The sequence below is a fragment of the Semicossyphus pulcher genome, unplaced genomic scaffold, assembly GCF_022749685.1.
Source record: "Semicossyphus pulcher isolate SPU_LCO1_2020_fin unplaced genomic scaffold, fSemPul1.0.p SCAF_17, whole genome shotgun sequence".
NCBI lineage: Eukaryota > Metazoa > Chordata > Actinopteri > Labriformes > Labridae > Semicossyphus > Semicossyphus pulcher.
Window position 1 is genome coordinate 17,788,759 of NW_027211681.1, and position 23,554 is coordinate 17,812,312.

Here is a 23,554-nt window from a genome sequence, read left to right on the forward strand (position 1 = left end):
ATTACACGACCATTACAGCTCAACATATGCAGCCTGTTCTCACTGATGCACAGCTAAATGGGACAATTAGTTAAGAGCTGCAGTAGGTGCCAAAGGTAATGGATGATGTCCGTCTATAGTTAATCTGTTATCGGACACAAAGCAGTTTACCGCGCTGCTTAAAGAAGGTAAAAGGATTTGAAGTGCACACAAAGTAGGGCCAGACAATAGGACCTTAAGTCCTTATCAATTATTACTTTTTTTTGACCTGTTTAATGACAGAAGGACCAAAGAAAGATGCAGGACGGGTGTTAATGGGTAAAACTTGTAATATGAGTAGACACAAGTTGTTTAGACATTCATAATGTCACTGGTTTGGTTACTGACTATAATGCAACAGGCTGTTAAAGCAGCAGAGTGATATTAGCAGAATACACCGCTTCCCACAGATACTTAGAACTTTAGATAGAACTTTATGACTTAACTTTGCACCACTGTGAACAAATGTCCGATATAAGAGCTTCCGCCTTTTTAAATTAAAGGATTTGCTGCTTTTCCTTTTCATTTATAACTTTATTTTTATATATATATAGCTATAGATATTTCTATATACAACTCCGGAAACAAAAGAGACCGCTGCAAAAGAAAATTCTCTGGTTTGTGTTTGTGTAAAATGACTTTGGTTTTATTGTGAACAGCCAAATCAAATATTCTCATTGAGGTCTTTTATTTGCAGAAAATGACGACCGGTTCAGAAACAAAAAGATGTTTTTCAGAGCTCGAATAATGCGAAGAAAACAAGTTCATGTTCAAACAACAGAATATTAATGTTTAACTTAAGAAGAGTTCACAAATCAATATCTGGTGGAATAACCTGGTCTTTAATTACAGCCTTCACGCATCTTGGCTCATCCTCTCCACCAGTCTGTCACAGTGCTGTTGGGTGACGTTAGGCCACCCTTGGTGCAACAATTCAAGCAGCTTGTCTTTGCTCGATGGCTTGTGACCGTCCATCTTCTTATCGATCAGGAGGTTTTCACTGGGTTCAGATCTGGTTTTGCACAGGATCGCTGCCAAACTAAGTTTCGTTGTATTCTTTTATGCCGATCCGATCCTTTACGATATAATATGAAATATCTTTAGGTTTTAGGACTATGCATTTTTTATATTTTTTTAATACTCAACTGACTCTTCAAGTAATCGATAAATCCTGAAACTAATCAGCAGATTTAGTGATAGCACGGTGTATGTAAAAGTCTGTTAGTAAAATTGGAATGCAACCTTTAAACTACTTTGTGTTTACATGAGTAAGTTTCTCACATTTGATAAAAAGCAAACACATATTTACATCCTGAGGAGATTAAAAGCTTCATGCATTTAAGGTTCAGATTATATTTTGATATAAAGTATAATTTTTCATAAAATAACACCCCTTATGTCCACAAACACACACACAAACACGCTCACAATAAAAACACAAATATGTAGATGGGTACAAAGAGAGAACACCTTGTATCAAAACATTGAGTGGCCTCAGCTTCCCCTTCTTTTCTGTGCTAATTACCTCTCTCCCATCTCAATCAATAACATGCAAGGTGATTGTCTGGTTAACATTCTCCTTACATCCTTCATCAAACCAGCTGCCAGGCTCTCTCTCTCTCTCTCTCTCCTCTGTCTCTCGCTCGCTCTCTCATGCACACACATTTCCTCCAGGGGACTTGCTGGAAAGGGGTTCAGCAACAGCACACTCAGATACAATCAGGACCACTGATCTAATTCCCTCTTGTCCATCTACACACACATTCAATTTGTTAGGACGCTTAGAGGAGTCTCTGGTGAGGTGTTTGTCTGACTGGATCTTTCTGGCATCGGGCCCCGCGGTTTCAGCTAATGTGAGTGTGTGTGTGTGTGTGTGTGTGTGCAAATCCAATCCATGTCGAGGTGTGTTTTTCAGCATGTTCATCTACAGGGTGTTTCACAATACATCCGCCTTTTCACACCTTTACAAATCAATCAATTGTTTTTTATTGGCGTCAAATCACAACAAAACCTATCACATGACACTTTACAAATACAGCAGGTGTAGACTGTACTCTTTCATTTATTATTTAGAGAGGCCAAACATTAATCCACCATGAGCAGGAACTTTGCAACAGTGGAAAAGACAAACTTCCTTTTAGAAGCCTTTCGTTCACGAAAATTTTGACGAAAATGTTCGTCAACGACCTTTTTTCCACGACGAAGACGAGGCGTTGAAGAGCTAAAACAAGATCGTTGATAACAAACACTCTGACGACACGTCTGTTTTGTTTTCCTTAAAGCTCCTGTGAGGAACTTTCACTTTGTGTTGATTTTGGCGCCCCCTGTGGACAAACCCGCAGCTCTTATCTCTGCTGATTTTGTCCTGTACATGCTGAAGTGGTGTTTTTTAACAAGAAATCTCTTGCTGCTTTCTTTAACAGTCATATGTGTCACTCACTTTAAATGTTTGCCCTGGAAAATGTAAACAAAGGCAGCGTGCAGTTAATCACTTCATCTGACACCTCCAGCGGTTTCAGGCATTAAAAATAACTCTATCGAAATAATGAATCTTGTCGCTGATGGTCTGGTTTGCTTTTGTAGGTCATACAGAGTAATCAGAATTCATTTCAGTCTGTTTCATAACCAGCGAAAAACTCCTCACAGGAGCTTTAACGAGAGGAGGCGGGACTAAAATGTGCTCACAGAAAAAGGGGCATTTTTTACGCGTCATTTGATGCTTCTTCCACACAAAAAGGAGCGATCATCTGCTGTCTGCTTTGGACAGACTGTTTAAATGAGAAGGGATGATGAATATGTTTTTTTGTTTGTTTGTTTTGAAGATAATTTTTGGGGCTTTTTGCCTTGAATGGAAAGGACAGCTGAAGAGAGACAGGAAATGTGGGGAGGAGAAAGTGGGGGATGACATGCACCAAATGATCAGCAGACCGGGAGTCGAACCTGCGATCAGTGCGTTGAGGACTGTGGCCTCTGTACATGTGGCGCCTGCTCTACCTGCTGAGCGTCCTGAAAAGGTTTTAACGATAATTACCAACACTGCTGCTGTAAATAAGGCAAGAGTGGAATGTGCTACTGTAACTGCACGGCTTCCGCCTGTGGCTTCCCGAATTCCCCCCCGGGGATTAATAAAGTATTTCTGATTTACATGCGTAACATTACGTTCCAGAAGTTTCCATATGAACATATAACCTCAGCTGAGGATCTATATTGGCCGTGCAGAACATTGTCAGGAAACAAATTCATGTAAGGACGGATGAAAGGACTTCACAGCAGATTGAACCTGTATTAGGCTAATTGAATTACTTTAAAAGAAGATAAAACGTTTTGACTAAAATGTGATGACTTTTTTGTGAATAAAACTGGCCTAAAACCATAAAGGGTAAAATGACTCAAAGGTGACTAAAGGTAATCAGCATTTCCGCCCTAAGACTAAATCTAAAACAGCTGCCAAAAACTCTGAGACAGAGGGAGAGACAGAAGAGAGAGACGGGTGAGGACGCAAACACAGCAACAAACATACCAGATAATACAGACTTATGGTTACAATGGCAATAATTATAGTAGAAATAAGGACTATAATAACGATAATATAAGAATGACTTGTAATATTGCTTGTAGCAGTGTGAGCAAGAAGACAATCCACACCAAGAAAGACAGGAAGTGCACGGCCTACAACAACACAAGCTGCACACGAGAGGTCCCTCTAAAGCGTGCCTCTAACATCCTCCACCCTTTTAATAGTGCCGCACATTTAAACCTCATCGCTGCCTGCCAGCCTGCCGGTCCACCAACAAGGTGACTTCCCCTCCCTCGGAGAACTATATAGGTCATTCTCTCTCTCTGCTTATGAAACCAGAGCAGACAGGCCAGGCTGCAGTGACTGTGCACCGAGGCCTGCCGGTTAGCCCAAAACTAAACACACAAGCCACCATGGCATTCCCAACGTCAGGCTGCAGAGATGCTAGCTGTCAGTTTGTCAGCACTCAGCACGTGCAGGAATAATAACGGGAAAATGCTTTAATGAGATGAGAGGAAGAAGGAACGACATGCACCAACGGTCTTCGAATTTGGGGCGTTGCGGTTACATGGTGTGTGGCCTTTAAACCACAAGGCCACGTGGACAAACCGAATAAACCCCTTTTTTGTTTGGCTGGTGACTTTCACAGCTTAAAATATTCTGAGGTTGCAATTTCTGTCTGTTTCAATGAAGGCTGAAATGCTGATTTACTACTGGATGTAACAACGTGTTAGGACTGGCAGTTCAAGCACAATTTTTTCCCTTTCGTCTCTCACTTAAAAACACAACGCCAGGGTGCAGAAACTTCCAGAAGAAATGTTAGCAAAATGTTGGAAAAATGCTACATAGAGTCTAACAGGAAGTTTGTATCACAAAATTGCTTCCCAAAAAGTTGTGCAGTTTTGTGCAGGCTTATTCTGTGATCCAGGCCCGGGACTTTTTTTCCCTTGACCCCATGTCTTCTCTATTTCTGGGTACAGTCTCAGACTAACTCAATGGGACTGACTGCACGGATCAAAGGTCTCATTCTTCGCTCCAGTTGTTGCTTTTTTTCCCCTTCCTTCAGAAACCCCAGGGCAGCGGTTTCATTGTTTTCAGTGTCCTTTCATCTTGAAAGATAACACACAAAGCTTACAACTGATTTAGTTGCTGTTCAGTTCCCATGAGGATACAGATGAGTGCGAGTACACAACGCCTGCTTCTACCCAAAACAATGTACGACCAGAAGTTTGTATCTCTCGCTGCACTTTTCGCTGCTCAGGGAAATTGCTGAAGAAACGACAAAGGAAAAAAGAAATGCGAGAGCGAGATGAAGCCCACTGTGCCCACGAAAAATGTGTGAGGACCAAACCACAGGACAGATGTTTGAGCTCGGATTGGCCTCTCGCTTTTTCTACCAGTAATTCAGATGTCACACTGGGAGAATTCTCCAAATGGTTCAAATATCTCCGCCCTCTCTCAGCTGCCGAGGGACTGTTAAACCAGCGAGAGCTGAGACCACAGAGGATGGATGAAAATACTGTATATTAGAAGTAGTTTATATGTTATCCTGTATATGTCAGTATTAGTTTAGTCCATTTGGTTCACACAAAAATATGAAGAGAATATAAAAGCATGCGTGGTGGTGTAGTAGTAAACGGTTTGAATGAAACCACACCCAAGGTAGAAGGTAATTCAAAAATACAAAATCACCAAAATGAACCTAATCATTTCTGCTTATAAAAAAAACACATAAAAAAGAGCCAAATTTTAGATTAAAAAGGGAAAAATAGAAGAAAGTAGGGACGTGCATTTCAAGCAAAAATACTATTCAATATTCACTGGGAATTATTCGACTATTATGCGCAAACACACGCAGACAAAAGGAGACGGAGACCCACTTACTTTTTCACAACTTTCATTTCGCTCCATCACGACTGTGCACATTGTTGTTTTGCATTGTTGTTTTTACCTTTCAAAGTTTGCACTTGACCTCATTTTCGTTCATTTCTTCAAAGGAGTTCCACGCAGAACTCTTTGACGGCTGCAGAAGTCTCCGGTTCCGAATCTCACAGCGCCACACCCACTCTACCTGCACCTGGCGCTGATGCTTTCTTCTACTTTTGGTATTTAATGGTGGTTAGCAAAGAGCTTTCAGATGCACTACAGGCACCGTCTGTTGGTAGTACCGCATTACAAACAGACACCGTTAAAAACAATGGAAAAAATATATTTTTAAGAAGAGATAATAGTCGCAAGAACTTTTAAACTTTTTTATAAATGAATGACGATAAGAGTATTTGGGAAGCAAGAGATGTTGCCACACCAATAGCATGACCGACATTTTCTTATAGTAGCTATTATTGCTCCAAATTACATCTCTTTTATTATTACATTATCATTTTTATTCCACAAGATTAGTGGGTAGAGCTGGCGCCCTATGTGTAGAGGCTACAGTCATCGACGCACTGATCGCAGGTTCGACTCCCCGTCTGCCGATCATTTGGTGCATGTCATCCCCCGTTCAGGTGTCCTATCGAATAAAGGCAAAAAGCCAAAGATATAATCCATCCATCCATCCATCCATTACCTATACTCTGTGTAGGGCCACGAGGGGCTGAAGCCTATCCCAGCTGTCATTGGACAAGAGGCGGGGAACACCCAGGACAAGTCGCCAGTCGTCACAGGGCTGACACATAGAGACAAAGTTTATGTAGAACTTTAAAGAAAAATCTAAAAATGAGAACAATGGTAATGTCCAAAAAACTTTTTTTTCCCCTGTAATATTTCTCTTTATAATCCCAGCGGTCATTTAAAGCGGCCTTCTGCTTTTTCAATTGTAGTGACTTTTTTCACAGGTCTCCATTTACCATAAAGAGGTCACTATGGGTCAGGAGGAAAGGACAGAAGTCATCCGAGCGCGGCGTGACCAGAACTATTGCGTTGGAAAAAAGAGCATGGAGTCAGAGAAGCTGACAAATTAGAGATAGGAGGAAGTCAAAGGCTGCTGCAGTTATTCTGAGGTTATCAAGATAACATCATTACGGGTGAATAATGGGCCCTGATGGCTGTATGATGGAGGACAGCAGAGGGCCAATCATGTGGTTAAGAATGAACCCTGTGACCTGCAGGAGTACATTAGCATGAGCGCGTCAGTAAACAAGCAGCGGGAGCACACGGAGACTTCTGTTGTATAGAAAAACAATGAGCGCGTCATGCATGTTGCGCTGTCTGCAGCAAACACACACACACACACACACGCTTACTGTACTGTACTTACAGAGCAATCCGCCCACCATAAAGACAAATATGTGTGTGTGTGCTCGAGCAGACACACTGGCTCGTTCGTTCTAGAGGCTGTTATCACTTGAATAGTTCAGACAAGTACCACAGCCTCCCTGAACCTGCCCCTCATAAGAGAAGCATCCTTGACTCTGCACGGAATAAAAAATAAAATCTTCCAGGGTACAGTCGACCCTACAATATTTATGTAACGCACACCTTAGCATGCTGAAAAACCTAAAGCTAGACCAGTTCAAAGAATATTTATGTAACACACAAAACTTGGCCCTGCTGGAGAGGTAAAGGTAGATTAGTTTAAACAGGCGGAGGGAGATGTAGAGGAAGAGAAAGAGGACAAAAATGGCTTACATAACCATGAGCAGACAGTATAAACATTAGGATGACACCCACTCACCGCCTCTCAGAGGGAGAGAGGTCTTATGGGTAGAGTTAGAGAGCCACCAGGGATTTATTTTTCCTGGTGAAGGTGACCCTGGCATTGGGCAGAGTACCTGAGCATACAGAAATATGAGATTTCCTCTTTGGCAGGCTTCTGTTACACGTGTGTTAAGGTTACAGAATAATCTACTCTGACTGGCTGCTACTCAGGGGAAAAATTAAATCTTAACATTTAATGTTGTGCACGACGGTTTCAAGCATTTCAGGTTGGAGAAAAAGCAGTCTAAGATCCTATCGTCGGCTACAGTCTGACGACGATGTAGCCTTTGGGGACACAGAACATATTGGGCGTGTCCGGGTAAGACAGCGGTTAGTAGAAAACTACATTTCAAATGCTCGTTTGTTGAAGGGTCAGATCGATCGTTTCTAAAGCATTCGAGGAAGTCCAGAAATCTAAACACTGAACGGCTTTCGTGACACAGCGTCAAGGGAATTTACCTCAAGTTGAATTTTAGATCTAGAACAGATTGTTAGCTGAACTCGGATGCAGATGTTATGAAGATTATAGATTTATAGAGATTAAAATTGTAATCTCAAAGATCTTAGTTTTGTTCTCTTTGGCGGCACCTATGGCGATAAATGGTAATTGCGGGATCACACTTCCCAGATATCCAAACAGTGCTGCATGTGTGACGTCCACGGTTGGCTCCGTTGTAACTCTTGATTTTCCTCGCTGACGGTCGCTTTCCTTTTTAGACTGTTTGCCTTCATCTGAGCGTCGAGTTTGTTTCTTTTTTCTTTGGATTTTCACTTATTTTTGAAGTTGTATCTGTAGTCATCGACCTTTTCTTTGTTTAGCCAGAGTAGATTACTGTTTACTCGCAACAGACCGGAAAAGCAGCTGCTTAGCTCCGCCTACCCTCTCTGGCAGACCAACCACTGCTTGATGATGAAAAGGGTGTCACCAACTGATCGCTTCTTTTTTTCCCCCCCACAAATGTCGCCACAGACAGCCAGTCTGTAATACTGCAAATGCAAAGGCTTTCATCAGTGGGCCATGGGCTCAATCACCATTGTGTTACCTCATGCGGTGATAGATGGTGACTTAACAGACATTTATGTACATGAAAATCTTTGAGGTTATATCTTTAATAAAAAAACAAAATCATTGTCAGATAGCCGCTGATGGGAGTTGGGATGTCATTACGGCGCATTATGTTCCGCCTGCTTTTGCTCTCCACACAGACTTTTTTTCCTGCATACGCCGCAGCCTGCTGACACGTGATTGGTTAATATTACTCGGACTACAAGTGTACTACAAACAAAAACCACAACACTTGCCATCCCTAAAATCGTCATCCCTGCCTACAGATTCTACATTTCTATGTAGAATCTGTAAATAGAAATGAGAGAAACGGTAATTTTTCTGTTTCAAATTTGCTTATATTTTCAGGTAACAAAAATAATGACTTAAAATCAGTGCAAATGAGGCGATTCCACCACCATCATAAACGGAAGTTCACTCCAGAAATGGCACGTTTGTTGATGGAATCTGGCATCCCAGCTGTGATTGCATTCCTTGTTTTAAATTCCAATCTGTTGTGTTGTCTCCCCTCCAAGGCTTATGCCTGCAAACTTTTAGTGACCTTCCCCGTAACAGCAAATCACGATTATCTTTCTGCTATAAATCCACTGTTTAGAGTGCAAACAAAGAAATGAGACAAGTCACAGTAGTGCACGCACACACACACACACAGGGCCCTGTTTGCGGTGTTGATAGAGGCTGGCTTTTATGGGCAGAATCAGACTACAGTATCATTCTGATCTACACACAGGATCCAGATTTTACCCGACATGTCTGAAGCTGTACCTGTCCGTGACTCTGAATTACAGAAACTCCTCAGCCTCCTTTTGCAGCTGAATGACCAAGCGCTCTAACAGACACAAACCTTTAGGGCAGCATGAGTGTTTCTCAGCTGCTTTTAACTTCTTGTTTGATCATATTTTTATCTCAAATCGCTCACTGTCGCACATAATGAAAGAAATGAATCACCTGAGATATTTTGACTAAGTGGAGACACATGCAGGCATGAATCTCAGGGAGCTGTGGCAGGGTGTTATTATCTGGTGAGGAGGATTATCGTGGCTGGAAACTCCCGTAATTCATGCCTGTCAGGGGCAGCGAGGGCCTGATCACATCCATGCAGGATAAAATTAGGCACGGGACGCCGCTGCGTGCCCACAGCTTCGTTCATACTTTCTGTGAAGCACGGCATACTTAGACTCTGCGTACATGCTGACGTGCTGCTAATGAACGCTGGCACGCTTGTTTTTCATACTTCTCCAACTGCACACTCAAACTTTTGTGCAGCCGTATTGAAATTCAGCTTCTTTGCATAACGCCACAAGAAGAAAAATAAACAGCTCCTATATGGGGTCAACACACCCACTCGTCCATCTCTGACCACATGCAGTCCATTTAGAGATCATTTAAACACAAAGCATGAACCAGGCCAAAGATCTCCAATACGGCAAGGAACTCGATTTATATGGATCTTGCATCTGAGCTTTGGATATAATGTATGTGTACAAGGCTGAGAGGAAGGTTTCTGGGTGTGAATCAAAAACTTACTTAGCTTGTATACCTCAAAAACTTTCTCTATTTTATTGCTGGAAGCGGACAGAGCAGCAAACATCTGCAAAATGTAGTTTAAAGACCAGCTCCAGTCATGTTTTAAGACATGTAAAATGCTATGCTTGAAATAATAAATTGTCTGATATGTTTTTGCTGCAAAATACGTTTAATTACCTTGTAAAAATCCTCCTCCTCCTTCTTCCTCATTAAATATCAGCATAGTCCCCGCCCACTATGCAAATTTCCAACCGCCCCCTCTGTCGTGAAAACAAAACACGTCTCTGCTGTCGTTTAGTGGCAACTTGTAGAAACTTAGCTAGCTTGAAATGTAGTAACTAGCAGTAGTAACGTTAACGTTAGTAGTCAATTCGCAAAAATTACGATGACGGTTACAGCTGGCCTGTACATCGCCGAAGTGGTTGCCATAGGTTGCACATAATGATATGCATAGCGTCACCCCGTCCATTAACGGGATCGGCTCCTTAGGTTTGTGACGTCTCAAACCTGAAATCTGAAAACGTGTTGTTCAGCCTGTCCTTGGTGCACTGCAGGTTAAAAGCAGACAGGCCCAGCCATGGAGATGACTGCTTATGTTGTCCCTGATATATCTTGAAGCACATGAAAAACACCAATCAGAGATGTTTACAAGGTTAGATACTGAATTTCCACTGGAGGGGGGCTTTAGTGCAAAATAACAACCTTGCAGAACATTACACTACATTTATGCTTAATTCATCCCAATGAAAACAAACCCTGCTATTCATTTACAAAGCTTCCCGTCAAGGCCTGCATGATTGTTTCAACTGTGACAAAAGTGAAGTTAGTTTCGCATGTGGTCCTTAAACTGATCTGTTACTGATCCATTAGGAGTCCATTTTTAGCATCAAGGTTCCCAGAAGCTTTGCTGAAAGGCGAAAAACATCCAAGAAACAGCTGTAGACCCAGTTCAGCTGACATGTCGGGAAACGTTGTGGGGCATCAGGCTGATTTTCAGGCATGGGAAATGTAGCAACAATGCAAACAAGAGTCAGGTGATAAACACATGGAAGGAACATAAAATACCAACTCGATGATTTAAATTGACTTCCCTCCTGAACATACACCTCCGTGATAACAACATAAATAAGCACTCTTGTTGGCTTAAATCTAACCAAATACACACCAAAGAGCCAGTTTTGACCACCTTTGTGAAACATGGCTCCGAATGTACTCAGATGTAGCTCACTGCCACGAATATAAACACAAATGAACCACATCAAAGCTGCGCTGCTAAAACTGGCTTTGTTATAAACCCAGATCCTTTTGATTTCAGTGGCATGGATGAACTCTAGACCCGGGCCGCCCCTGGTGTTCAGCTCTATTCACTGCTTACTTTGCTTTCGTCTCACCGTCTCCACACATTACCTGCATGGCTCCTTACGAATGCATCTAATAGGCAGGTTCAGGTCCTGTTGCCTGTGCAGCAGGTGACCTCCAAACTCAGCTTATAGGCCCTGGGACAAATGAGAAAAACAAATCCCTCGAGTGGGAGATTATCTTTAAGGGATCAGCCCTGACCTGAGCCACCTCCGGGCCACATACTCCTTACCTCAGTTCTCCCCTTTCTAACAGCAGCCAGCGCCTGTTTGCCCTCACCTTGTTGAGCACAAGAGGGTCTAGTCAATAGGATTATTGTATACTGTGAGCTAAACATTAGCATTTAAAGTCTGAAACCTTTAAAACCAAATGAGCTCAGATCTTGGGTCCGGAGAAATGAAATGTGCCAACTAATATCTTATTCAAAAGTCGACCTTTTCCTTTCCAGAGTGATTCAAAAAGGCCTCAATCTGAATGTAGGTTAATGTACACTGGCGCTGACACATGTTGCCAGCAACCCTACGCATTAGCTGTCACATGTGATCATCCTCAACACCCACCAGTCATTTACAATTCTGCTTGGACGCACAGGGCGGAGGAGCAGGCAGGAAGTCCAGCATGTGAAGAAGAGGAAACGCTGCACATACAAACTATAATACACCAACATGGCTGCCAAGTGCATCTGCCTGGGGTTTTTATTGTATGTACAGTTTATAGTCTAGTGGCTCGCTGAAGTCATAGGGTATGAAACCGCAACCTCAAGAAGTGGGCTGGCACGGGAGCCAAAGCCAAGTCTCTGGTTGGCGCGGGTCCAGGTGGTTAGCACCACAGCAGCACATTCTGCATGTTAGCTCAAGGAGTGCTGAGAACGGCTCTCCAGTCAGCCTCTCTGTCGTGTTTGACAGGTTCAACAGCTGAACAGCAGTCCTGAGCCCAGCTGGAAGCCGGGCCTGCGCTCGGCCACTTTATCCAAACTGCTGCTGAAAGCATCCATCGGGAAGCAATCACGGAAAAAGTGGACATGAAACATCAAATATGCGACGACAGATGTTCATTTCTGGTTGTTGTAGAACCACATTTCAATAATTAAACATCACAGAGTATTGGGAAGTCATGCTGCTAGAAGGTTCCAAGTTCCTGTGTGGAGTTTGCATGTCCTCCCAGTGCATGCGTGGGTTCCTCCTGGGTACTCCGGCTTCTGGTATCTCGAAAATTGGCCGTAGGTGTGACTGTGAGCGTGAAAGGTCGTCTATCTCTGTGTGTCAGCCTCTCGCCCAATGACAACTGGGATAGGCTCCAGCAACCCCTAAAAGCTCAGGATGCTAACCTGCTGGCTAGCTCATAGGGCAGTGTCCGATTGGAGGGTCATTAAACTTTTCATTGTTGTTGTCAGACCAGATAAGGACAGATAAGTTGAACATCTATTTTGATTTCATTGGAGCTTTGATGTCCATCGAGCCGTAGCAAAAACAATAAACGGTCCAGCCATACAGCAGCATCAGACAAGCTCATTGTAAAGCTCCACATTATTTCTCTTAAAGGTCAGCTTCAAGATTCTGACCTCAAAAGCACAAAAGGTCCCACACATGTGGTACAAAATGCAAAAGAAGAAGAAGGTTAGAGGGCAAAGACATACGCACACACAAGCACACATTCATACACAATGTCTGTGCAATGACCTTTTTCAAATTCAGTGTGTTCACCTCCAAAGGATTACAGGCCCAGATGGCCACTGGATGAACAATGCAACACCTGCTGAGGGACACAGCGCAATTAGGGTCTCGTAAAAAACTACTGCAAAGAGGAAAAAGCTCAGTCTACACAGTGAACTATGAAAGGAACATACATGTACAGTGTGTGCTGGCTAATCTAGCTCTGACCAGTACAACCCAACCCTTTACTCCACTATATGTTCAGCCAACCTCTGTCCTTCCAGTGCTCAAAACCAATGGTTTACTGGGGTCCAAACCTAAGTCTTCCAAGATGCACATGCAACCTGCACTTCCAGCAGAATCACAAAGTTAAAATACTAGTATAGAAATGTTTTCTGAAGTCACACAGAGTCTCTTAAGATCCGAACCTGGAAACTGTCCTCCATGCATTCATCACATCCCGGTCCGACTGCTTTAACTCATTCCGCTAAAGCTTTAGCAAATTAGCCTTTCTTCAACATACAAACACAACCAGACTTGAGTCAATTCAAAATGCTGCTGCCAGTTTCTTTACTTACTCTAACAAAAGAAAACACATAAAACCAATTGTGGCGTCATTACTTTAGCTTACTGTGTGTTTTAGGATCCATTTTAAGGTTTGAGTTCTCACTTTAGAGGCTCTGATTGGACTGGCCCCTGATTACATAAATATGAGCCTAAATGCAGCCACTGGGTTCCTCTCGGAGATTCCAAGATCTAGATATAAAACCAGGCCTGAAAGGTTTTTATTGTATTGATTCAAACAGCTTTACCTGAGAGTTTAATGATTCTTTTTTATATTATCATTAAAATAGGTCGAAACTTTAATTATTTTAATGAGAATAAGATCAGGCAAGTAAATCTCTTCCATAAATACACATTTTTTCAAAATTTTGCTTTGACCTAATCTATTCCATAACGTGTGTCTAATAATTCCATCGTTTAATTATTTAAATATCTCATGTACTTCTTCATGTAAGTTTTTTCCTTGCATTTTGTGCATGTGCATTTTGGGCTCTTCGTCACCAGAAGCTCACTCTCACTCTCCCTTGCGAGAACACGCCCACCCCACCGAACTAACACAGACAGCATCACGGATACCTTTCGCTAGCATGCTAACCGCCGATTACCTTTGCGCTAGCATGCTAACCGCTGGTTAGCTTGTCCTACCCGGTTTGAGGCACCTACCTGTCCAACATTAAGAAGGCCAACTCTGCATTGCATCCTACTTGTTATATTCTTAATATAAAGTTCTTTTATCATGCTTTTATTTATTAACCTAATTGATTTGTTGTATTCTGTTGTTGAAGCATTGTGTTATGATATAACTAAACACTATTGTTTTTGTTATTATTATCAGAATCAGGGCCTGTGTCCACTAATGGTGTTTCTTACGCTGGCAGAGTTTTCTACAAAACCAATGCAGTTCAGCGCTCAGTGTCCACTGTTTTTGTTGCTATGCTCACAGCCCTCTCAGTTAAAAATACCACCACGCTCGTCAGTATCACTTCTCCCTCACCAACTAATCAACAACACTTATCACTTAACACTAAACCTTATCAACAAATATGGCGGAGGAGAAGCTAATCCTTTCGTTTTTTCAAGCGTACAACTTCCAGGTCTAGACCTTCTGCTAATGCCAGGACCTGATTCCCTTTCAACAACTTCCGTAGCCTAGCAACAGTAAGCGCCGGTGAGAAGCACTCTGAAATTGAGGTTGTGGCTGTACCAGCGCAAAGAGCACAGTAAGTGGACACAGGCCCTCATTACTATCATCGGGTATCACGTTTGTGGAGATGTGTTAATTTGTTGCTTTCAACCAAAAATAAGCTGCAGGGAAATCAAGTTTGTATGTCATTACAGAAGAGAGGTCAGGCTGCAATCTGTGCAAACGTTTTTTAATGTTTTCCTTTCTTAATACTCTCAAGTCCTCAGATTGGCCGTAAAGAGGAAACATATAAACAGATTAATTTCAGTTATTACAGCTGAAAAGGGTAGAGAGCTGATGTTTTTTTAGCGGCGGCTGTGGCTGAGTTGAAAGAGTCGGTCGTCTCCCAGTCGTAAGGTTGGCGGTCGAAGTGTCCTTGGGCAAGACACTGAACCCCCCCAAATTGCTCCTGATGGTGTAGCCATTGTTTTATGACTGAGTGTGAATGGTTAAATTCCTGATTGGCACTTTGCATTGAAGCCTCTGCTCAGTATGTGAATGTATGTGTGAAAAGGTAAATGTGACATATCGTGTAAAAGCGCTTCGATTGGTCTGAATAAGAGCAGAAAAGCGCTTTATAAGTACAGTCCATTTACCATTGGCATGTTTGTCTCCCTGTCAGGTCCACTTCCTGAATCTCTTTCAAATGCCAGTAATATTGGTCATCACAATGCTCAGACTTTTCTAAACACCACAGTTGTTTTGTGTGTAGCACAGGGAGACAAGAGAGCAGAACATAAAAGGATGTTTTTACCAACTGTTGTCCCCTCTCATCTATCCCTCTCATCATCCTCGCTGTACGTGACACATATTGTCGCCCCAAACACAATTTCCTGTTCAAAACAGGAGGTTAAAAATAACATCAGTCGTGGTAACCTTGGCTCAGGTGAGCGCTGCCTCACAGGTATGGCTGACTATTGATGTATATTTAATAAGGTGAAAGATTTGCAGTGGTGCATGTGGCTGCCCTTTCAGAGCGGGCGCCCATGTCACCTTTTTTTTTTTGGCCGGCCAATTCCAGGGATGTCAGCGATGGCGAGGCAGACCGGAGGAGAGCAGAGAAGAGGGAGATAAAGGCCGGAGTGAGACAGGACCAGACAGGAAGCAAGAGGAAATATTTAAATTGTGTTCTAACGGCCACAGATACGGACTTATTTTCTGGCTGATTCTGACAGGCTTACCTCTAACAACACTGAAGCTGACCGTTCTGAATGTGAGGCACTTTGAAATGGACTGATTATCTCCTGCATGTAGGGCTTACATTAAAGTAATTGAACACAGAGTAATGCATGGCGGCAGGAAAAGCTGACACATGACACATTGAGCTTTTAACATTTTTGGGTTATTTTGTGTTTTATAGATTAAATTATCAAATATTATCATTATTAGGGCCTGTGTCCACTTAGGGTGTTTTTTATGCTGGCAGCGCCTTTTTTTTGTCAAACCAGTGCAATTCAGCGTTTTCAGCGCTTAGCAACCTCACAGCAAAAAACATCCTCAGCTGTGCTCACAGCGCTCTCAGTTGAAAATAGTTCAACTTTTGGAACACCGCCGCGCTCGTCAATGTCCCTCCTCCCTCACCGACCAATCAAAATGAAAAAGGGGTGGGACTTCACATATCAACTTTGTCAACAACAGTGGCAGAGGAGAAGCTAAGCCTTTCGGTTTTTCGAGAGTACAATTTCCAAGTCTAGAGCTGCTGCTTTTGTCCGGACACGATACCTTTCCATTGTTTTTATATGTGTTTTGTAAAACTTCCGCGAATTGAATCAAATATTAAGCATACAGAGTGATATAAAACAGACTCAACGGTCACTACCAAGGGTAGCAGAACCGCAGCAGAGAATTCTTTGTAACCTAGCAACAGTGAGCACTGGTGAGAAGCACTCTCAAATTAAGGTTGTGGGCGCTGCGGGCGCGAAAAATGCCGTGAGTGGACACAGACCCTTATTATAATTATCAGTTAGTTTTAAGAATAATTGAATAATCTCACACAGCTCTTGTTTATAGTGTCAATATATTATTATACTGAAAGTTTATTAATTTTCCTATTATATAGAGCTGAAAGCATTAGTCCTTAGTTGATTTAAAAATAAACAGTTTTGATAACCAGATCCTCATATTTTAAGCACACATGCCAAACAATCTGTTGTCATAGCGCCTTAATTGTGAGAATTTGACGCTTTTCTTCATCTTGTAAACTGAATATCTTTGGTTGTTGGAGTGTTGGTCTGAAAACACAAGATATTTGAAGACGTCATGCGCGGCTATAGACAACTGTGATTGTAAGAAACTGTTATTTTATTTGTCAACGGGAATAGTAGCCCTAAATTTGAACCACCGCCTAGCCCTATCTGCACTTCATAAACGTTTCCTTACTACCTCTTTCTTCAGGCTAACACTTCTTCAGGCTGTCACATACTCATTCACTTACATAGATGTATCACTTCCCCTATGTTGTAATTCCCTTCACGCTTTACTTTTAAAATAATAATATCAGCCGGTTCAAATCAAACATTCACCCAATCAAATCCTCCAAAGGCTTTGGCTCCAGAGGCAGGGAAATTCAGAAACGTCTCCTCTTCCTCTCTCTGCTGCTCTTCTGTATAAACTCTCAGATTGTTTAAGGTTAAATCTAACTGAAGATTTGGGTAAATACATGAAGACTCAAAATCTAAGAATGGGAGATGGAAAAACATTTCATGTATCTTATTTTGAAAGGTTGAAGGAAAGAATAAGGAAAGAGTACTAGCTTAGCTTTTAGAGATGGATTTCTTCCGTAAAGGAGACTACACACAGTTTAACCTGAGTGGATTTAAAAAATATTTTAATTACTTTTTAGTGAGCAGGAGTTTAGTCTCAAGTGACACACTGAGCTCTTAAACGGGAGGCCATGGGGATTTACACAGCGAACAAAGGATTCCCTATTGAAACGCAGGCTTTGTGCGGCAGAAAAGCAGCTTGTAGCTCTACATTTGCTATCTATTCACTGTTCCGCTTCATGTTGCGAAACCCGTCAGCGCTAATGAGTGGCTTTATACGAGGAAATAGAGCGTAATTGGGTTTTTTTTTTCAAGCGATACAAAGACATGGGGTTGGAATTGGGAAAGATGCCTGTCAATCTCCCATGGAGCAGATACCTTCTGCCGTGACCTGACTGGCATCCTACATCCACATTTCTGACACCGTATATACCGTGTGGCACGTTGACAGCTTCTCAATGTGCCACTGACTCCTCTTTATGTGTTCTGCCCCCGAGGGTCTGTCTGTCCACAGAGGCTTTGTATGAGAAAGGCTGTCATAATAACAGCCATGTTCGAGAATGAGGCATGCCCCCGTTTGTGGCCAAAGCACACAAACTCCGGTTACTGTAGATTGAGAACAAGTGGCAGGCTGCTCTGAGCTGATCTGTCAGCACCCAATCCTCTTGAGAAACACCTACCGCTCCTACACATACATGTTAAAGGTTTATAGCCTTGCATGTGCAAAGAATATATGAAAGAGGCGTGTTTTTCTGTGCTTTATAGCGCCGAATAATGACGTGTTATAAACGCAAAGAGGCCCAAACCAGACGGCCTGATGCTGGGTTCAACGCGATGAAGGGTTCTCTGCTCTTCTGAATAAATCAACGACTTGCTAGCACTTTTTCTGTGTCCCTGTGTGTCCTCAATATCCAACTTTACAGCAATATTTAAATGTTTTCTCAAAAGATTTGAGTTTTAAATCTTTCCGGTTTCCAAAAATCTGCAAAAGTTGTGTTTTTTACAACAATATTTCATTGTTTTCTCGCAAGATTTAAGTTTTAATCTCTTTAATTTTCCCGTTTTTACTCAACAATCCGGTTTCTCAAAGCTCCTTTTTTCTACCCTCTCAGCTGATTGATTCAACCTTTTTCCCGTGCCACCTTCTTCCTTGAAGCATGCCGCTTAAAGGTCCTCACCCCAGCTGCTGCCTCTGTAAACACTGCTGCTTCCTCAGCCGTCTCGCCGGAGCTTCTCCACTCCATCAAGTCTTCCCTTTCCTCCGCGCACACACACACACACACACACACACACACACACACATTCTGCGTACATTATCCCTGTAATCTTTCCCTCCTGCCGAGCAACTTCTTCTAAATTATGTGGATTAAAGCCATTTGTTGCAGACGGCAAAGTGTGCCGTCGCGGAAGCCGAACGTCAACATTAGCCTCATGCTGGAGACGTACATCCTCTATGGGAAGCATTTAAAGAAATCCATACATGTTTGGCTCAACTGTTCGCACCCCGCGGCACTTTTGTGCCCTCGTGAACTCATAAACTGTTTTGGAAAGTTGTTTTTGTTGTCGGAGCGAATGCTGCGTAAATGACTCTGTCTGCGCTCATCGCCCTCAGCCATCAATCAGAGGTAATCGCTCACTGCTGATTTAATTGTGTTAGAATGGCTGACTGCTACATGTCGCCATTCACTAAAAACCGGGGCCTATTCTATATTCTTTTTCACATCTTTCTGCATCTGAAACTTGACGCACAGCTAACAGAAAGCGGTGAAAGAGTGTAGCCTTTCCTTGCAGCCACCGCTTAAGCAGTTGTTCCAACAGTCTGGCACCCAAGGGAGCCATTCCAGTCAAACCAAATCTATCCGTAGAGACAACACTGGACCAACAGTAAGCGTAGGCTGTTGCAGGTCTGTGTGCGCAGCATTAGCATGTATTCCCCCGGTCTTTGGCCAGGGTAACAAGATTCAATTTCCCCGTTTCTGGTCCACTTGAATCAATTGGCGCAGTTAGGACGAGCAGAGTGCGAGCGCTGCAGACTAATTCTCCTGGAGAGCGAGGTTAATGTGAAGTGCACAAGGTCAGTGCGTTTATAAAGGTAACTTTGGCTTTGCCTGCGACTTTCGCTTCTGTTTTTCTCCCCCTCGCTCTGTCTTTTACTTTCTCTCACATGAGCACACACGCGAGCCTCAAAAGTCCCTCTGTGGTTTCCTTTCTCCTTCGCTCGTTCACTCTCCCCTTCTACCTTTCTGCCTCTCTCTTTCTCTCTCTCTCCGCATGCTAAGAAAGCGTCTCCTTACACCTCACAGGGGCTCAGAGAAAGCTGTACTGCAATAATTGGATTATTGAGCAATCGGCAAACAAACACAAGACACAAAGCGCCGGATCAATATGGAACGCTTGCATCATTTGAGGTGGTCGGAAACAATCAAAGTGCAGGCAGTGAATAAAGCCGTCAAACAAGTTGCTGCCGAGGATTAGAGAGTTTAAGGAGAAATTGTCAATAACTGCCTATTAGACATCAAAGGAATCTTTCCTCCTCCCCGTCCGGCTCAGTCTGCTGAGTTTGGACCGATGTATGCTTTCACGGAGCCCAGCAGTGAGCAACACAGTCTGTCTGTGGCCCGAGCGGAGAAATGGCTCTGGCTTTCTGTTGTGTATTAATGTCCAGATGGACAGTTGTGTAGTAATCTGCTGCACTTCCTGTTTACAGCCAGGTAGTGCTGTAAACTGGCTAAATATAACAGCAGCTTCACTCTGAGGCAGCACATGGAAAACGGATGTAGTTTGGTTGGAGTGTCGGAGTACGTATAACACAGTCAAATGCATCTAACTATTTTCATTGTTTATTCGGCCTTGTTCACTTATTTAAGGACACTTTTAGAGAATAAGTAGTTCCCTCGACCTTTTTATCCCTCTTAGGTCACCACATCATAAACTATAGGGTGAGTATGCCCATTGGCTCGTTGTGTAATAATTAGCACTGCTAGGTCTAATAAAAATTATCGATTAACTTTGATTGAATACATAGATAATAAATAGTGTTTTCAGGTTCTTTTAGCCAAAGAAAAATAAGCTCTCTCTGCACACTCAGATAATCTGTTATTTGACGTGTCTCCAACTACAGTTGCAGCATGCTTATTTGGGCGTTTGGAGTCTTTTTGCGTTCTCGTTTTCTCGACGGTTGTGTGGACAGACTTAATTTTAGAAGGGGAAAATAGTTTTTAAAGAAAATCTCCATTTATGTGAGACCAGGTAATCTGCAGAATATTTCTCTTGATTAATTGTTACAGCTAGGAGGAAATTAGTCTTGATTTTGGGTTTGAGTTGATGCATGGGAGCCCATCTTTTGCAAACATGCAAAGATCATTTTGGCTGTGCCACGTTTTGTGTAACAGTGTTTTTTTTGTAATGTGAAGTTGCAAATCCAAACGTATTTCCTTGGAAGGAAACTTACATGATATGTTATTTTTGCAGTGGTCAGCGCGGTCGCCTCACGGCTAGGAGGTCCTGTCTCTAACCCCGGTTCGGACAAAGCAGGTCACTCCGGGTACTCCCACTTCCTCCCACAGTCCAAAGACATGCTCGATAACTTCATTGGTGACTCTAAAATTGCCCGTAGGTGTGAGTGTGAGCGTGAATGGTTGTCTGACTCCGTGTGTCAGCCCTGTGATTGACTGGTGATAAGTCCCGCCTCTCGCCCAATGACAGCTGGGATAGGCTCCAGCCCCTCCGCGCGCTGAACAGGATAAGCGGTATAGATAATGGATGGATGGATAGAATTTATGCTGGTTTCTTATTAGTTAAAAGGAGGCAATAATGGGTTATAAAGTGTGTTTAGCTATTTACAAAATATCTATTAATTCACATACGTGAACCACCACCATTCTAGTACACCACCTGATTTACTCTCGAAGCCTACAAGCCCCCAAAACAAAACCATTTCCCCCCCTGAGATCCTCTAAACCAACAGCAAACCATGCAGTAAATAGCTCAGACGGTACATTCTGCCTCCACACACTGTATACAGTCCCGCTATAAAATCAGAACCGACTTGTGAATTCAGAATATTTTTGCGGATGTACCAAAAGCTTTTTTTCTAGGTCAAGTGAATAAACACTGCCAGTCTTGCATACTTCCCTAAGCGGGAGACAACGGGCTGAAAAAAAAAAAAGGAGAAGACTTCCTCCAAACTTTGCCGAGGGAACCTGTTTCACTAACCCCGAACTTCTGGTGTGGAACGTAAAAGTTGAGCTCCTGCCCGCCTGTCAGGTTGTGGCGAGGCGGGTGTCGATAAAAATGTTACATCTGAATTGACACGCTGGCAGACTTTCGAACAAAAGCCCTGCACTGTCATCCTGCTTCACTGTCTCTCTCTCTGAGACCCTCTCGCTGGTTTCTTTCGTCTGCTTCCTCACCCTCTTTCCCTCCCTCCCTCCCTCCCTCTCTCTCTGTGTCTCCCTCCCCCTCACTCTCTTTCTCCCTCTCTCTAAAACCCTTATAACATCCTCTGGATTTAAGAGCTTAAATGTCAGTCCCATGGTATCAGTGCCATTCAGATTAAGCGCCTTAAATACGATGTAAATGTATAAATGTAGGCCAATGAGTGGGCACCATTCAATCCAATTAGCCGTAATGAAGGCAGTCTCAAGGAATCTGAAAAGCAATCATTTCTAATCATTTTCTGTGGCTTATTGACTGTTACAACCCACAGTCAGACAGCTGAATATATTCTACCTTCGTAGAGCAATTTGTGACTGCAAAACTTTAAGAGTTTATAGCGTGAGGTCGATGAATTTGCATCTTTGTATCACACTGAAAACAGCACTGTGTTAAAAGCAGAACGTTGCATTACTGGGTGTGGCGTTGCTTCAGGTATTGGCTTATCAGATGCCAAAAAATTGCACGTCAGGCGATATTATGAGGGAAGTCTTTAAAACTTATCACAGAAGCAATCACTTCTTGCTTCACTTCATAATAGCGAGGCAAACTGTGGAATTTCCCTCTTCATGTTACAATGTCACCTTCAGCGGGCACTGGCACGTATTCGATCGGTAAGTTCAGGTGCGTTGCAGGGCCACATTGGTCTCATCTGAACTCTTCTCATCTCTATTCAATACCAAACACATGTCACCTGTACACCTGGTAATATATGAAAAAGAGTGAAAAATATTGGTGATTAAGGAAGAAATAGTTCAGTCTATGCTGTTGGGAAAAGTAGGGATTGAGGGCCTTGTTCAGACTGCCCGCACAAATCTGTTTTTTCGCCAGATTCTATCCAGATTTATTTTGATCAAGTCTGTGCTGCAACAAAACTACATGACATGCCATTGTTGCAAATCAGATCCAAGCCAGATTATGCTTATTTAAAATGTGACTCCAGTCGGATTTCTAAAGATGTGTCTCAGCCTGGACGCTCTTGCTGCTCAAACTGGATTTCAATGTTTTTTTTGTGTGTCATTTACGACGCAACACACACTGACAAAGTCTCTACTGCGTCATTTAGGGTGCTTTCACACCTGTCTGTTTTGGTCCCAACTTCGGTTCGTCTGGACAGGTAAGAACAGGCATTCAAACTCTGGACCGTGGTCCGCCAGAAAAGACGTTTCAAAATGAACCACAGTTTGGTTACATTCAGGCGGACTTAAAGTAGGACCTAATATAGGAAGCTAACCAGAAAACTGTGCATTGTGGGTTGTGAACAGATGTTGACACTTGCCACAGCCAGGCAGCAAGATGAGTAGAGGACAAAGCGACGAGGTGAGGGCTCTGATAGCTGACCAAACAGATTCACTAATGCTTGTTGAATAAGGATTCGGAGGTATTCAAAGTGTTCAAAGCAGAATGGAATTGATCGCTGTGGAACAATGTTGGTTAAGATTAAAGAAAAACTCAATCATTAAAGTCCACGATACTGCTCGTCTTGCTCTCTCTCTCTTTGTTTACTTCAGGGAGTTTTCCCACCTGGAAATTCTCGCACATCAACACTTTCAGTCCGCTGGTAAAAGCTGCCGCGTGAACACAAACTCGAGGCAAAATGCAACATTGCAACAATTTGGTCTTTGATTCAGATGAAACAAACGGACTTTGTGTGAAAGGGCCCTCAGTCTGTCTTGTGCAAATGTGTGATAGAATAGTTCTGCACCGCAACTTAACCATGACTAACTGTTTGGAGGGTCAGGTGATCATCCATTTCTAATGCTTCCATATTCA

At 42.7% G+C, this 23,554-nt stretch overlaps 1 protein-coding gene across 1 annotated transcript in view; it reads right to left on the reverse strand.

Annotated features, from left to right (window-relative positions):
* The window catches only part of nr3c2 (nuclear receptor subfamily 3, group C, member 2), an 85,248-nt gene that overhangs the window by 36,124 nt on the left and 25,570 nt on the right, over nt 1-23,554 (reverse strand). The window lies entirely within an intron of this gene.